The sequence below is a fragment of the Dama dama genome, chromosome X (assembly GCF_033118175.1).
Source record: "Dama dama isolate Ldn47 chromosome X, ASM3311817v1, whole genome shotgun sequence".
Lineage (NCBI taxonomy): Eukaryota > Metazoa > Chordata > Mammalia > Artiodactyla > Cervidae > Dama > Dama dama.
In genome coordinates, this window is record NC_083714.1 from 28,367,354 (window position 1) to 28,386,051 (window position 18,698).

Genomic DNA, 18,698 nt, shown 5'->3' on the forward strand with positions numbered 1-18,698 from the left:
TTGAAAGCACCTAAACTAGCACGTTAATTTCAAAATTTTATTAGATAACATTTATACAGTTAATAATAGATCTTGTTGCCATGGAATCTTAACCGAATTTTCTAGCTCTGAGAGTTGATTTTTCAGCAATTAAGCCCTTAGCTCTAATGTTTCATTAACAGATTTTTTATATGAATGTAATTATTTGGATGAGGATATTGAAAACATTTCCTAGTTTGCAAATGATACTCAAATTGGAAGAAAAGCAAATGATGAAGGAACTGTAATCGAAACCTTAAAGATGCATATTATTCAGGTGACTGAATCAACATAAGGCAAAATATATTCTTATACTAAGGATACTTGGGAATAAAGTACAATTAAGATCTTCCTACTCTCTGATCTATCACCATCTCTACATCTACCTTGACCAAGTCCTCCACTCAACACACACTCCATAAAGAATAGTAAATGAAGTGATCAGGAGAGAAAGGAAAAACTCTTAAAATGATTGGCTCCAGGTAAAGTAGAACTAGGAGATTTTTACTGGTTTAATCATCTGCCAATGCCAAGACTATAAGTCAACCAAAGGAATCCAGTTTATAGCCAAGATGTTCATTATAGTACAACTGGACTTGAACCAACAGTATTGATCATTCTCTTTCTGTTCAGGACCACTGCTTTACTAATTAAAATGTGATCACTAGCCCAAGTGTTGAAACAGATGGAGAAAGACAATGTTTTCACATCCAGATTATTCTCATTGAGTGGAAAATCAGAAATGCATTATCATAAATTATACCTATGAGGAAAAAGAGGACAAATCCTGGGGCATGATAACAGAGGATGCGTCATCTTGCGTTGGCAGTAACTAAAGATTTGTAGGAAATGATCAACTTATGTAGTTCTGGAGGCAAGAGCTCCCAGGAAATGACAGAGGATGAAGTCTTTTACAAAGAAGCTTCAGATTTACATTTAGAGAGAGTTTTTCTGTACAAACACAGGTTCTGAAGTCCAACTTGTCACATGTATAGTGAGAAGCAGAATTGTTATGTGAACTCAATTCAGCTCTTTTAACCAAGAATCATATCTCAGATTTTTTTAAAAAGAAATAAGTCAAAGGAGTATATGTAATTAGTGAGTAATAAGTGTGACTCCTATTTGAGTGGCCTGAAACTTGTTACTAAATTTCTATGAGTTTCAGTTTTCTAATTCATATAATTAACATCAAGAATAAAAGACAGTGTCTAACACAGTAAAGTAGGTACTTGATAAATAGGATTATTATAATTAGTATTAATTATTAGTGAGAAAATATGCTTTCCATTTACCCCACCTCATTACTTGCTTATTGATGGCAGTGTTTCCTAATTACAGTCTCTATTTTTCTTTTTTTTAACTTACTTCATGGTAGTTGCATCTGCAAACCAAATCCATTGTGACGATGGCAAACATACAGAAATAGCAATGCATTGAAGGTAATAAACAGAACATAAAAGATATTGCTCCCATAATTAAAATGTAGTTGTAGTCTAGCTGGGGAGATACAACATAAGCACTGATATGAAACAGTTTACCATCTAACATCATTAATAAGATTATCCAAAATATTTTAAAAGCTTAGTAAGTGTTCACAAGCACACTGGCCATAGTTTAGGCTGGTTTAAAGTATTAACTATTACTTACAACTCTATAAATTAAGGACTATTATTATTCCCATTTCACAGATGAAGAAACCGACACCAGAACCTTAAATTGGCTCTCTAATGTCACACAGGTAATAATTGGCAACAGGAGGATTCAAATCAGTCTCTAAAGGCCATGAGCTTAAACACTTCACTATACTGCTCTCATATCTATCAATCATGCACAGAAAAATTCCTAAAGGGCTGTGGATGGAAAACTAAATGATTTCAAACAACAAAGAAAGACTGGACAATATACAAAGATAATAAATGCCTCTAAAGTGATGGAATAAAATTCCATGTTTCATTCATTAAAAGGGTGGATCAAAAAAAAAAAAAGAGTGGATCATGTTGAAAAGGCCAAGATATCTGATGATAATCAGTGGCATCAGAGTATACTGTCTATTTCAATCTCCATTTATCAGAGGCCTTTCTTGAGGAAGGACTATTTTTGCAATAAAATACGCTGGTCATATTGGAACAATATATTTGAAAGCCACAATTTTTATCTCAATAATCATAATTAAAACCTTTCTGTCTGCTACAAGTATTTCTGATAAACAATATGCAATTTATTTTGAATGATTTTTCATCTTGCCCAAATTTTATTTCTAATAGTGGCTTATGTTCTGCCACAAACATTTCTCAGATAAACTTCCTTTAGTTGTGGGAACACTTTTGGCTGCAATATTTCTCCATTGTCCTATCCATTCAAACAGGTTACAATAAAAATCCCATTATGTGATTTTTCATGGGATTGAGAAAAGAAAACATCATGAAGAGGAATATGATAAAAGGAAGATATATGGCTCCCTGGAGATTTCCCTCAGGAGCTTTCTCTGTAGCTGACAGCTGTGCATTCACATCTGTTTCAGGACAACACGGAGGCCATGAGTGGTCACGCGCAGGCTCTCTGTTTTGGTGACCCCAGTTTCCCACCATGAAATGCTCCCCTTACACGGCTGTAATGTCAAAGAACCACCTGAGGCTGAGAAGAGAACCAGGAGTAATCATGTGAAGCATGCCTCACTTATTTGAGACTCAGGTCACTGACTGCCCCAGCTCCATGTTTTCTAGCGTTTCCCGGGTAGTTTTCCTAGCTCCACACGCCTCAAAGTTTGGTTCATGGAAAGCAGCACCAATATTAGCATCACCTGGGAGCTTGTTAGAACCACTGAATCTCAAGCCCCACCCCAGACCTACTGAATGGAGATCTGCATTTTAACAAAATCCCATGGTGATTCCTGAGCACCTTCAAGTCTGAGAAGCACTGCTCTAGAGATGGTAAGATGCCCAATTAAAGAAAATATTTTCTTACTTTACAATATTGTAGTGGTTTTATAAAAAAAAAAAAAAGGAAAGAAAATATTTTCTTTCTCTCAGAGGTAACTGAGAGGGGACATATGAAAAGATCCTGACCAACAAACAATGAAAAATGAAAGGATCAATTTAAGAAAAAAAATTTTTTTCAGTACAAACCCAGATATATTTACCAAGCATTGACCTGCTTACCTATGAGCCTCAATTAACTCAGTTTCTTCCCTCAGTTTGTTGGGAGGAAATAACACACTAATGAAGAGCAATACTAGCTCAGCTGCAGAAGATTCTCAAATTTATTATCATCAGAGTAAGTATTATTATATGATAACATTTATTCACTTATTTATTCATTTATTCATATATGCCATGCAACTTCCTAGATACTTTTCCACACTTTTCACTTTAATCCACACATGACTTTGGAACCTAAGCTCATAACCACTTCCTTCCTTTCTGATCTTTTCTCTAATGTGACTCTAGGATATCTTTTCTGGCACAATGTGAATGTATTACTATTCCATACCTTCACTGAGTTAGAAAGATATTTTCCCATAGGCTCAAAATTTTCTATCCAAGGTTTCTTTGCCTATATGTTCTCCAGAGATATTTAGCCTCACTCCTGGAAGTGTCCCTGACTCTGGTCTCCTCCTGCTTCCCCATCTCCCACCCCCACACATATCCTGAATACTCATTTTCTCTGTCTTATTGACTTAGCAATTGTTATGTTTGTTTTAATCTTTGTAAGGCTCAATGTTTTAGTCTATCCTTCTAGGTGACATTTTTGTCCTGATCCTTTTATCAGCCATGTAGCTTTTCATTCTAAGGTCTGTAAAGACAGAAGCTGTATTTGGTTCTCCACTATATTTCCAGAGCTTAGCACAGTGCCTAACACAAAATAAGCACTCAAAAACATGTGTTGACTGAACAAATAAATCTCAGTGACAGCAGTTTCCATGGAATGCATATCTGTGGGAGCTCTTCTCTATCTATACCCATCCCCTAGATTATCTTGTCCAGTCCCACAGTTAAATACTATGTATCCACCCCTCAAATTGTAACTTCAATCCTGACCACACCTTGAACTTCACACTCATGTATCCAACTGCTTACTCCTATTGGCCACGAGGTAAGAGAGATCTCAAATTGTTCAAAATCTGTCCCTTGATTCTCCACCTTTATAACTCCACCTCCGTACATAGCACCACTACTTACCCAGTTACTCAGACTAAAAACCTTGTGCCCTACCTGGTTCCTCTTTCCCTTCTATCCCATAGCCAAGCGATCAGCAATTGTATCAAGTTTACCTTCAAAACATCTTCTGAATCTAACCAGTCCTCACCACTCTCTCATCCACACCACTATCAGCCTGAACCTAGGCTATGGCAAAAAGCTTTTACACTGGCCTCACTGTTTCAATTCTTGCCTTCCTCAAGTCTCTTTCTAGCCAGCAACCAAGGTAATCTTTTAAAACATAAATCAGATCTCATAACTCCTCTGCTCAAAGGCCTTCAATGGCTTTCTGGCAAACATAAAGTGAATTCACCACCACAGCCTACAGGGTCCCACACAACCTGCTCCTGCCTCCCTCAAAATCACTCAGCTCCAACCTCACTGGCTTGCTTTCAGTTCTTCTAATACTCCAAGCTTAACCCCACCTCAGGGCATATTGACTTATTAATCAATCTGTTTGCCATGCCAGTCTCTTCTCCCTAGGTTTTGTATGGTTACTGACTATACTTCATTCATATTTCTGTTCAAGTGTCACCTCCTCAAGAATAAGGATGACCCTGATGACCATCATAGCCAAAACCCATTCCTACTGCACTATACCATTCTTTATCCCTTTGTCTTGGGTTATTTTCTTTATAACATTTATACCTAACACATTATGCCTAAATTTGTTTATTCATTTACTATTTGTCTTCCCATTAGAATCAAGTTCCATGAAAGCAGGAACTTGGAAGATTTTTATTATTGCACACCAAGAATATTCACTAACTGAATGAAGACTGGTGGATATCACCTTTGTCTTTAAAACCTTCCTCATCCTACTAGGTCTTCCCTGGTGGCTCAGTTGGTAAAGAGTCTGCCTGTAATGCGGGAGACCCAGGTTCAATCCCTGGGTTGGGAAGATACCCTGGAGAAGGGCATGGCAACCCACTCCAGTATTCTTGCCTGGAAAATCCCATGGACAGAGGAGCCTGGCATGCTACAGTCCATGGGGTCACAGAGTCGGACACAACTGAATGACTAACACTTTCACTCTTCATCCTAGTATTTTCTTTTTGAGCCAAATGAGTAGGTGCCCCTTTTCATCTTTCATAAAGCCTGACATCTCTTGTGGTCTTCCAGCAAAGAGTAACTTTCTCATTGAACAAGTGTATCTACTTCTTGGTTTATTTACAAAGTATACATAATTATCATACTCCAATCCCAATAAATGCTTGACTCTCCCTTCTAGTCCCATTTTTTATTCCTGAATTCCTGCTGTCTAGTTTCTGTTACCCTCATCAGTCAAGTCAGCTTAACATCACATGTATTGGCCCTGACTTCCCTCTACCACTTCTGAAGCTGAACATGTCCTGCCTGGGCTTTTGTACCGGGGTCATGACTTTGGAAAAATTACCAGTCTGAAACCCTGATAGGACTTCCTACAACAAAGAAATATGTGTGTGTGTGTGTGTGTGTGTGTGTGCGCGCGCGCGCGCGTGCATGCATGTGTGTGCATAATCTGTGAGAATACTGAATCTTTTGAAAGTCCTTCAGAATCCTCATATTTTAAAAGATTCCAAAAACCATGGCAACCATATGCTTCCAAGTTTTTAGGACAGCTCCGATTTGAGAGAATTTTATTATTTCCAATAATGGTAATTTATGAAAGGACATATGACATATGTATCTCTTTAGATTGTCACCACGAATACATTCATGTATTAAAAAAAAATCTTTGGTCAGACCATGTGTCCCAATTTAAAGTTCAGAAAACAGGTCACTCTGGCCATGGTCCTTTTGCTCTGTTAGCCTAGATTCTGGATCCCCACAGACTTCAGCAATAGCTCCCTGGAGTAGTCTCTGCCTTGTCATCTTGTCACTAATTTTCACTAGGAGGGTGGAAGTGAAGGAGGGTATTTTCAAGTTCATTAGTAAGACCATAAGAGTTTGAATTTCTTCCAGTATATTCTCAGCTATTTTAGTTGAGTGTGAAAACAACATAAAGGTCATGAGGACTGCAACTCAAAAAATTGAAGATATCTTTTCACAACTTGCAACTCCCTTTGTCTTACCTTTTCCTTCTCTTCCCAGTTATATATGCCCCTTTTCTCCAGACACACATGCACTGTACTCCTTCACACTACTCCCCGGGGGTTTGATTTGTCAGACCTCAGCCAGCCAGTCATCAGCCAGCCATCTATCCACCTAATCAACAAGTCTTTGCATATTACTACCTGCTGGGAACTGTGCTTGGTGCTGGGAATAGAGAAATAGAAGAAATGAAGTCTCTAAGAGTCACTTGCTTAGAACATTTCCTGAGAGCTACTTCTTTCCTTTATATCTTAAGTACTTAGACTGGCAGCTCAGTTCATATTCTGTCCTTCTGGTAGCACTAGATATTAGTAATAACAATAAAGTACCTTTTCCTAAAAACCTCAATAATTTCTTGAGAAATTCATTGGTCTCCTGCAGTCCCTGATACAGAATAGTAGTAACAATAGTGACCATTTTAATTGCCTGCTATATTCCTGGCAATGAACTGTTTTATACATATTTTATCTTTTCATCCACAACAGACTACGGTTCAGAGAGGTTAGGCCATTTGCCTAAAGTCACTACCCACCTGGTAGCAAAGCTAGGGTATGCCTGTCCCCCAATCCTACACTCATCATTTTGTTTCATGCTAGATTAAGTGTCTTAACCCAAAGCTGAGTCATTTGCAACAACTGAGGGTTGTTTGAAAATCCTACATGGTACCTCCCCGCTCAAACTAGAAACTCAGTAGAGGACAAATTTGAAATATGGGTGAACAACCAGAAAGAGGGGCAACCCAGCAGTAAGGAAAAGAGACTTCTAGGCAAGTGAATGGTCAACCCTTTGATGCACCTACTTGGAGCAGAAATTGAGTTCTTTATTATTTTTTACATATTGCCATTTGCTTTCCAGAAAAATCATATTTACTCTCTTCTATAAGTACAGGAGATTGCCTATCTTCAGAACTTCATAAGAACTAATCTTTATGAATATTATTGGCAAAAAAATCTGCTTTTAATTTGTATTTTCCATATGTTTATTGTCAACGTGCATTTCTTTGCATTTCCTACTCAAATCTTTGCCTTTTTCCTATAGGAGGGTTCACATTTTTCTTAAGATTTATAAGAGATATTTATCTATTATACATATTAGACCTTTCACATATGCATTGCACATATTTTGCATGTTTATGAGTTGCCTTTTCATGTTGTTAATTGTACTTCTTATCAACAAAAGTTGTTTGTTATAGATTTAAACCCAACACCCTTCTTCTGGGATTTCTCTTCATCATAAAATTAAATAGCCAACTCTATTTGTTTACATTTTTAAACTTTTACAACATTTAACTCAAATGTTTCAAAAAGTTATTTAGGCATCTAATGTGAAGTGGGGCTCTAGTCTGAGGTTTCATGGTAAACTCCTTTATCTCTCGAATGGCTAATTTTCAAAGAACTATTTATTTAATTATTCTTTTTCCCATTGTTCATGACTTTTATAATCATAAGCATGATACTTTTTCAAAGCTATCTGTTTCATTTTATTCACCCTTTCATTCTTACAACCTTACCATACTAATAACTACTATAACTTGGTGATACATCTTAGTATCTTTTATTGATATTTTAAACACATTTTTAACTATTAAAATCTTTATTCTTCCAAAGTGAACTTCAGAATCATTGTCAATAAGTAAACAGAAATTTGTGTTGAATTTATATGAAACATAAATTAAATTTTAATTTCCTAAATCAAGAATACAGAGAAGAACTATACAAAAAAGATCTTCATCACCCAGATAATCACAACGGTGTGATCACTCACACTCACCTAGAGCCAGACATCCTGGAATGCGAAGTCAAATGGGCCTTAGGAAGCATTACTATGAATAAAACTAGTGGAGGTGATGGAATTCCAGTCGAGCTATTTCAAATCCTAAAAGAAGATGCTGTGAAAGTGCTGCACTCAATATGTCAGCAAATTTGGAAGACTCAGCAGTGGTCACGGGACTGGAAAAGGTCAGTTTTCATTCCAATCCCAAAGAAAGGCAATGCCAAGAATGCTCAAACTACCGCACAATTGCACTCATCTCACACGCTAGTAAAGTGATGCTTAAAATTCTCCAAGCCAGGTTTCAGCAATACATGAACCGTGAACTTCCAGATGTTCAAGCTGGATTTAGAAAAGGCAGAGGAACCACAGATCAAATTGTCAACATCCGCTGGATCATCGAAAAAGCAAGAGAGTTCCAGAAAAACATCTATTTCTGCTTGATTGACTACGTCAAAGCCTTTGACTGTGTGGACCACAATAAACTGTGGAAAATTCTGAAAGATATGGGAATACCAGACCACCTGACCTGCCTCTTGAGAAACCTGTATGCAGGTCAGGAAGCAGCAGTTAGAACTGGACATGGACCAACAGACTGGTTCCAAATAGGAAAAGGAGTACGTCAAGGCTGTATATTGTCACCCTGCTTATTTAACTTCTATGCAGAGTACATCATGAGAAACGCTGGGTGGGAGGAAGCACAAGCTGGAATCAAGTTTGCCGGGAGAAATATCAATAACCTCAGATATGCAGATGACACCACCCTTATGGTGGAAAGTGAAGAAGAACTAAAGAGCCTCTTGATGAAAGTGAAAGAGGAGAGTGAAAAAGTTGGCTTAAAGCTCAACATTCAAAAAACTAAGATCATGGCATCCAGTCCCATCACTTCATGGCAAATAGATGGGGAAATAGTGGAAACAGTGGCTGACTTTTGGGGCAGGGGGCTCAAAAATCACTGTAGATGGTGATCGCAGCCATGAAATTAAAAGATGCTTATTTCTTGGAAAGAAAGTTATGACCAGCCTAGATAGCATATTAAAAAGCAGAGACGTTACTTTTTCAACAAAGGTCCGTCTAGTCAAGGCTATGGTTGTTCCAGTGGTCATGTATGGATGTGAGAGTTGCACTATAAAGAAAGCTGAGTGCAGAAGAATTGATGCTTTTGACCTGTGATGTTGGAGAAGACTCTTGAGAGTCCCTCGGACTGCAAGGAGATCCAACCAGTCCATCCTAAAGGAGATCAGTCCTGGGTGTTCACTGGAAGGACTGATGTTGAAGCTGAAACTCCAATACTTTGGCCACCTGATGCGAAGAGCTGACTCATTTGAAAAGACCCTGATGCTGGGAAAGATTGAGGGCAGGAGGAGAAGGGCACAACAGATTGGATGGCTTTACCAACTCAATGGACATGGGTTTGGGTAGACTCAGGCAGCTCGTGATGAACAGGGAGGCCTGGCATGCTGTGGTCCATGGTGTTGCAAAGAGTCAGACACGACTAAGAGAATGAACTGAACTGAACTGAAATCAATTAAATTGGATAACTTGGCATATTTTAGACATTCAGATATCCTAGCAAAGAACATGATGCATGTCTTCCTTTAATCAAATTTTACTTTATGTTTCTCTAGAAATTTTAATAATTTTGAAGAAAATATAGGCTTAATATTTTTCTTGTTAAAGTTGTCCTTAGAATTTGAAGATATTTTAATTATTGCCAATAAACTCTTTTTTTTCATATTTATAATTTCTAACTGGTTATTGCAGAGAAATCAACAGAGGAGTATAGCACAGCCCAAAGGGACTACATTAATAGGCTATTAAAAAAAAAGAACATTGTCATTTAGGAAACATGTTCTCTGCTTGAAGTTGCCTTTTGTAGAATCAAAGAGTTATGATGTTACACACCACCCATCAAACTCAGAGAATTTAAGGCCATGTTCTCATTCAACAGTCATCATTCTCAGATGAGAGAGCAACCATTTATCAAAACACAGGAAGAAAGTAGCTCTCCCCAAGTCAAAGCACTGGGACAAAAATGATTCTGATTAAATTATCAAAAGAAATTTTCACAGTCTGCAATTGTGTTTGGCAAGTTTAAATCCCAAATGAAATTTCAGAGGAGATGGTATATGCCCTTGAATAGCAAGTTTACAATGAAAATGCTGACAGGCCTTATGAGAGAAGCCTGAGCATCTCTAACATCACTTATGTGTAAATAACAATATCTGTATACATAGGCAGTTTATGTAAACTCAGTTTTTTTTCCCCTGAGAATCACTGTCTTATTTATCATATTCAATGTCCATTATCTCCCTTAAAATTACTATTAGGGCATAATCAATCTACATAGCCATTCAATTATTTAGACAATATATCATATTTCAATATTTCATACAGAAAAATGTTTTCTTCTAACTCATTAATTATAACTAATGCCTATGATGTCTGAGCACAAACATATTAGCTACTTTTTTGTAAAGACTAAGGCTGACTCAGTGAATTTAAAATTCACAGAAGGCTTTGTACATTTATGAAAGATTTCACGCACAAATTCCAGGTTACTAGTATAGAAAACAGTTTAAATTTGGGGGAAATCAATATAAAGCATGAAAAGAATTCTTATTAACTGCAATCTGAAGTCATAGATGAGGGACTAGTAAAGGCGTAAGGTCATTCTACTTTTCTAAACCATTAATCAGTTTGTTCTGGTCATCTGTGATCTTCTAGCAACTTCTACAAAAATCACTAAGATTAAAAGCAAAGAGATGAATGTACAAAATGAAATGGAAATAAAAAACAAGAGCATCCCTTTGTTCCAAAAAATAAGCACACACACACACAAAAAAAAAACACCTACATTGATGGGGGTATGTTAGAGCGTCACAGAAACCAAGTGAAAGATCTCCAAATTTGGAGTAATTTGAACAACAACAACAAAAAATACTATTGGACCTAAAGTATAAAATAAATATTCCTGAGTCCACACTAATATAAATGAATGACGGAATACATAAATGAATGCATGGACTTCCCTGGTGGTCCAGTGGTTGAGAATCTGCCTGCTGATGCAGGAGAAACAGGTTCATTCCTTGCTCCAGGAAGATCCCACATGCTGCAGGCCAACTCCCCAGGCTACAGCTACTGAGCCTGCATGCTAGAGTCCAAGAGCTATAACAAAATAAGCCACCACAATGAGAAGCCCACCCACCACAACGAGAGTAGCCCCCACGTGCCACAACCAGACAAAGCCTGCATGCAGTAATAAAGCCTCAGCACAGTCAAAACTTAAAAAAACCAAAACTAAAACTTAAAACAATAAATTACATAAATGAATGAGAGAGAAGAGACAGACATCCTGTGTAGTACCCCAAATAACTTGTGGTGATATTCTGCCTTCAAGGAAGTGGACTCTAATTCTACTCACTAAGTGTGGACTGCACATAATGATTTCCTTCCCGAGAGTATACTATAGAAAGGGGGGAAAGCGTGACTTTACAGTGGAAAACCCTAACACACACTATCAGAGTCAGGTGATGCAAGGCAAATATCAACAAAAAGTCCTGCTGATAATATGTACCTGTGATAGCTTGTGAAGAAAATTGTATTTGTCTCTGTGGCCTTCCTCCCAAACACCCATGACCCCAGGCTAATCATGAGGAAAATATACTACATATTCCAATAAAAAGCCATCCTACAAAATACATGACCTATATGCCTTACTGCTACTGCTACTGCTAAGTCACTTCAGTCGTGTCTGACTCTGTGCGACCCCATAGACAGCAGCCCACCAGGCTCTGCCGCCCCTGGGGTTCTCCAGGCAAGAACACTGGAGTGGGTTGCCATTTCCTTCTCCAATGCATGAAAGTGAAAAGTGAAAGTGAAGTCTCTCAGTCATGTCTGGCTCTTCGTGACCCCATGGACTGCAGCCTACCAGGCTCCTCCATCCATGGGATTTTCCAGGCAAGAGTACTGGAGTGAGTTGCCATTGCCTTCTCTGGACCTATATGCCTTAAAACTGTCCAAATCATCAAAAAAAAAAAAAAAAAAAAAAAAATCTGAGGAATTGCCAGAGTCAAAAGGAGTCTAGGGACATGTGACAAGTAACTGTAGTGTGGTAACATGGATGGGATCCTGGAACAGAAAAATGACATTAGGTAAAAACTAAGGAAATCTGAATAAACTATTGCCTTTAGTTTATGAATCAACATAAGTTCACTAATTTTAACAAATGTACCGTAATAATGCAAGAGGTTAATAAGAGGGGAAATTCTGTGTGGGGGTGTGAAGGGGGGCATAATGGCAAATCTCTAAACTATCTGCTTAATTTTTCTATAAACCTAAAACTGTTGTAAATAAACTTTATTTCATAAAACAGCAGACGTCAGAAAAATTAGGAGATTATCTCAGATGGCTTAGCGGTAAAGAATCCGCCTACAATGCAAGAGGCACAGGAGACCAGGGTTTGATCCCTGGGTAGGGAAGATCCCCTGGAGGAGGAAATGACAACCCACTCTGGTATTCTTGCCTGGAAGATCCCATGGACAGACGAACCTGGCAGGCTACAGTCCATGGGGTCACAAAGAGTCAGATATGACTGAGCATGCAGGCAGACAATAGTAAAGAGAGAGGAAAAAACAACTCCCAGACCTCTTGGAGGAAAAAGGGTATAAAGACAAGACCAAGGAGGCTTCTCCTAACATCAAGTCTACTTTGTATAAATGTCAATGTCATAACATAGCTCATTACAAAAGGATAAATTACAATATGAATAAAATCATAGCTTCAAAAATACCTATACACAGAAAAATCTTGATATAAAACAGTCCTTCCCCATCACCAGTGATGACAAGAGGGCTCACTGTACTTTAAATTAGTCCAAAGACTGTTTGGTTTCCTACATGGGATGCCAAAAAGGTATCAGAGAGCTGAGTAGATGTTTGTCCTAGAATCTATAATATCAAACATGGATTCTAACCATAGGATCTTAGGGCTCAAAGGACCTCAAAAAGATCAACCAATCCAAGTTTATTATTGTCTGTAACATTTTACAGGGGTGTTGATCTTTTATAAAGATCTTCAGAGAAGGTTCATAAATTATCAGGGTCATCTGTACAGTCAAAGATCCTCCTATTATAATTTTATCAATTACCTTGTAAGACTTTTGTCAAACTTTACCTGAGGTTACCTGCATTCAGAAACTTTTTAAGACTGTTGGGTCTAACAATTAGTATCACTTAGGTAAAGAATCCACCTTCCAAGGAGATGTGGATTTGATCCCAGGGTCAGGAAGATCCCTGAGAGAAGGAAATAACAACCCACTCCAGTATTCTTGCTTGGGAAATTCCATGGACGGAGAAGTCTGGGGGCTACAGTTCATGGGGTCTCAAAGAGTCAGATACAACTTAGCAAGTAAACAGCAGCAGCAGCAACTTTAACTACCCTTATACATGACTGGTAAATAAACTCTAAAAAACTACTTAAAAATAAAAAAGCAAGAGGAATGCATCATCTCAAAGGATGTGAGGATATGACATCCACATAGGGCATGATGAATGTTTTTCTGAATAGTCTGTGATATGGCACACAGTAGGTACTCTTAATCTGACTTGAATTAATGAATAAATGAATAAATACAGCAGTCTTTCAACACATTTGTTTAGAAGCTCATAGTTTAATTTCATGTTATGTCTCTTAGTGGGCTATCAGATCTATTTAGAGTCTTTTGAGACAGAACTCAATAAAAATATTGGGCATGCTCTGTGGGATAAAGCCATAGCAGGTGAGGAAGGGAGTAAGTTGAAGCATCCTCGTTTTGGTGTTTCTACCATAGAGAAGCACAAAGAAGAACATTCAAGGACACCACAGTCAAGTGGTAAACTTGACCCTTTGGGAAAGTATTCTGGAGAGAAGTGAAAGATAGTGATTTCCAATATTCACTAAGAGGATTACAGGACATGCCAAAGAGAAAATCTAGACGTGTGTGTGGAAGTCATGGGATGAAGAGGAGATCCACCATTGTTGGCCACTCATTCTGCCTCCCTACTTCTCTTTCTATCCCTGCATCCCTGCTCCCCCACCAACAACATGAAAGCCTCAGCTTTTATACATCTTTAACAATTACATAATTATCTCTGTCACTATACGTGGCATCTTGAACTTTGACAATTTTCTTGTAATGTTATCTTTTCCAGTGTGTAGAGTTTGAGGCATCAAGTTACTCTAGACTATCCAAAATGAAAATCTGTTCGGCTCACTTGTAACTCTTCTACTTGCTCATTCAGCAATACAGAGTGTCCAATGCATGTCAGGCACTATACTAGAAGCTTGAGAAACAAACATGATTAGGACACGATGCTAGCCAGTCTATAAAAGACATAAAGGCACATAAACACATAATTGAAGGCAGTGTGGAGACACTGTATAGAAATATGCAAAGAGGGCCATGTTAATATATAGAAATTGAATGCTGCTTAGAGTTAAACTTGAGAAGACTTCACATAGAGGCAATATTTCAACTTGGTCTTGTAGAATGAGTAGGAACTTACTATGTCCAGAAGATGGGTAAGACATTGTAGATAAATGGAATAAGAGATAGCTTCATGAGCAAAACACAAAGATATAAAATTATGTTTTACAGTTAGGAAACAGTGACTATGACTGTAATAAATAGAATGGTGGCAAATGAGACTATAGCATGCCAGATGAGGAAGAATCTTGTTCACTGTGTCAAGTATTTTAGATATTAATCTTAAGGTAACAAAGAATTGTAAACAGAAAAGTGATATGGCTCAATGGGTAAATTGCTCTGACTATACTGAAGAGAGGGCTTCCTTGGTGGCTCAGACGGTAAAGTGTCTGCCTGCAGTGCAGGAGACCCGGGTTCAATCCCTAGGTTGGGAAGATCCCCTGGAGAAGGAAATGGCAACCCACTCCAGTATTCTTGCCTGGAAAATTCCATGGACTGAGGAGCCTGGTAGGCTACAGTCCATGGGGTCACAAAGAGTCGGACACGACTGAGCAACTTCACAGGACACATACTGAAGAGAATGTATTGGTGGGTTGTGGGACAAGACTGGAGACAATGGTAGTTGGAAGATAACAGATGACAATAGTAAGGCAGATTCTTTACCATCTGAGCCACCAGGGAAACCCAGCAAGAAAGTAGAAAGCAAAAGGACAGAAGAGAAAGAGAAAACACTGGCACAGGTTTGTTAAAACAAAAGGGAAAGAGGAAAAATGATGTAAGCATACTTTTAATCCTATTTTAAAGCATATTTTGAAGACAGAGGTGAGGAAAGCTGAGGGTGTTCATGCTTGATAACCTGCATTTTAGCAAAATTAGAAGACCTAATCATCTACTGAGAGGAAGACATGGCTGGAAACAGCTATTCAGACGAATGGAAAAAGAAGCTTACTTTGGAGGGATAAAAAGACTGTCTTATAGAAGAAATGCTAAGAGATCAGCTAAGTTTGCAAATGCTTAATTGCAGTATAGTCTATTGTAGTATAGGAGACCATGTAAGTGGAGTGTGTTAAGAAAATGACACCAGGATGTCAGGAGAATTGATCCATGGGGGAGCATAAAGACAGGTGGCCAGAAACCTGCCCCTAGGTAAACAGAATACCAGGAAGGTCATCTAGGGGTCAGGAGAGTTAGATGAAAAAGTGTTTCCTTTGCATCTAATGTGGACCTATAATTTTAACCTGATGCGATGAACAGACTTATTGGAAAAGACCCTGATGCTGGGAAAGACTGAAGGCAGGAGGAGAAGGGGATGACAGAGGATGAGATGGTTGGATGGCCTCACCGACTTGATGGACATGAGTTTGAGCAAGCTCCAATAATTGGTGAAGAACAGAGAAACCTGCCGTGCTGTAGTCCATGAGGTTGCAAAGAGTCAGACACGACTAAGTGACTGAACTGACTGACTGATAATTTAAACCATGAGTAGTATTTTTAATGGGACAAATGGACGAAGATTTTGTGGTAATTGGGACAAAGGATAGTTACAACTTTTTTTTTTCTTTACCTTAGGATACTTACACCATTATCTGCCAAAGTGATCTGAAAAGAAAGATATCCACATGAAAGTAAGGGAAAATATGAAAAAAAAAAAAAAAGAAAGTAAGGGAAAATATGTTTGAATAATCCATACCAACTGCTGAAGGCATGTCCCACCCTTGTATATAAATTCTTTTAATCAAAGCACACATCAAAATGAAACTAGAATGTGACAACTCAATCTACCAAACAAACACATGCCTTGCTTAACTAGCTTGTCAATCTAAGGATCCCAACAGAAGGAAGCTATTCAATCAAGAAAAGGAAGGAGAAAGGTCAAATTGAAGTGTTTTACGCATTATAAAATTATTACTTTTGCCAATATTACTTTGCAATTAAAACTTTGTAGACTTTACAGCAGCCAAAAAAGTTGCAGAACTAATTTAACATTTCTCCTAAAAATGTTGTCAATAAAGGCAACAGTAAAAAACTAAAGGCACATTAAAACTGAAGAGGAAAAGTTAAAATTTTACATAATCTCCTGCTCGTTCTGCCTCTATAACTCAGCTTGCACCTTGCAGAGTTGGATCACATAGGTCATGTAGTCTCAGAAAGTGGGGACTTATAATACTAGGAACTGAAGCTTATCTCACTCACCCTTATCCTGCTCTTTGCAATTGTCTGGCCCCTGCAAACCTGCTTAATCATGCCTGTCTGTAAAGGTCAGGCATCCCCCTCCCCATCTTGACTGCTATTCCCACGCACATGAAACCCCTTAGTTTAAACCAGCCTATTAACAGCTAGTGTTGCCCACCATAGTCTGTCTATAAAAACTCTGTAACCCCTTTGTTCGGGGCTCAGAGCTTAGAGTGTTAACTCCTCTGGGCCTGCTGGCATAATAAACCTGAGTTCTCCAACTCTCCGAGTGTGATGCTTGGCTTCTCAATTACTGCTTTCTGCAACATTTCTGGAGGCCCCAGCAAGATTCCAACCACACCAGCCCTTTGAGTCACTGGACTGGTGGCTCAGCCAGGCTGGAGTGAAGGAACCCCAAGACGAACGAGGAGGCACACCACCTGATGGTATTCCAGGTTCTCTTTCAGACCAGTGTTCCAACTCTATGGACAGCCGAATCCCAACTGGACTCATTGGAGAGACGGATTAACTCACCAGGAATGCCCACAGGATCAGGTAAGGCCCTGGGCCCACTCCCCAGTCAGGTCCTACCCCAATGGGTAGAAGAGGAGACTGATCACCTACTTGGAGCTCCCAGTAAGGGAGCACCAGATAGGGAGAACTGGGGACTCGGGAGAAGGGAGGCACTGTGATAGCCTCTGAATGAAGGGAGGCACTGTGATAGCCTCTGAATGACTGAGTGCGTGACTCCTGATTGAACAGAGTGAGACAAATTTCTCTTTTTGGAAACTGCAAAACCAATTCTTTTTGCATATGTAATTAATAACAACTGGCTTGTTAAAGGGCCTGCCTAGGAAAAAGCTTGAAGTTAACCCTTTCCATGTCCTTGAAATACATTGCACACTTTGCCTGAGACCTCAGCTTTGGGCAAATTAGAACTCCAAGCAGAGGGAAAAAAAAGGGGTCAAAGATATTTTAAATCTCAAACAGAAAACTATAAGATCTCTGTCTGTCTGTCTGGACTTACGTATGTCTTTCGTTTTTTCTGATAATATTGTTAAAGTTGTAAATGAGTTCTAATTTAATTGGCCTAAAGAAAGTTTAGTTCAGTTCAGTTGCTCAGTCGTGTCTGACTCACTGTGACCCAATGAACCGCAGCACGCCAGGCCTCCCTGTCCATCACCAACTCCCGGAGTCCACACAAACCCATGTCCATTGAGTCGGTGATGCCACCCAACCATCTCATCATCTCACCCAACCCTTCTCCCTCCTGCCCTCAATCTTTCCCAGCATCAGGGTCTTTTCCAATGAGTCAGCTCTTTACATGAGGTGGCCAAAGTATTGGAGTTTCAGCTTCAGCATCAGTCCTTCCAATGACACCCAGGACTGATCTCCTTTAGGATGGACTGGTTGGATCTCCTTGCAGTCCAAGGGACTCTCAAGAGTCTTCTCCAACACCACAGTTCAAAAGCATCAATTCTTCAGCGCTCAGCTCTCTTCACAGTCCAGCTCTCACATCCATACATGACCATTGCCTCGACTAGACGGACCATTGTTGAAAAAGTAATGTCTCTGCTTTTTAATATGCTGTCTAGGTTGGTCATAACTTTCCTTCCAAGGAGTAAGCGTCTTTTAATTTCATGGCTGCAATTACCATCTGCAGTGATTTTGGAGCCCAGAAAAATAAACTCAGCCACTGTTTCCACTGTTTCCCCATCTATTTGCCACGAAGTGATGGGACTGGAGAAAGTAAGTGCTTACAAATCAAACATTTCTAAATACAAGAAAAATTAACCTCAATAAATTTCAGATTCACATAAACTGGGTAACAGTCAATATTAAATATCTAGTATTAATGTTTGTTTGCTAATCTAATAAGGAAGTAGGATGTATGTTTTTAATAAAGAAGATATAAAAAATAAAATTACATTTTATAAAGGGAAAAGAAAATAGGTCTGACTTACAGTGGACTGTTACAAAATGTGATTAGAAGGTTTCTGGAA

General features: G+C 38.7%; 1 protein-coding gene and 1 non-coding gene across 2 annotated transcripts in view; one reads left to right on the forward strand and one right to left on the reverse strand.

Moving 5' to 3' along the window:
- TENM1 (teneurin transmembrane protein 1) overlaps positions 1-18,698 on the reverse strand; it is an 887,850-nt gene that overhangs the window by 745,151 nt on the left and 124,001 nt on the right. The gene's annotated exons all lie outside the window — the stretch shown is intronic.
- Positions 5,044-5,115, forward strand: TRNAY-GUA (transfer RNA tyrosine (anticodon GUA)). Its single transcript has one exon. It is a non-coding gene; the product is annotated as a tRNA-Tyr (tRNA).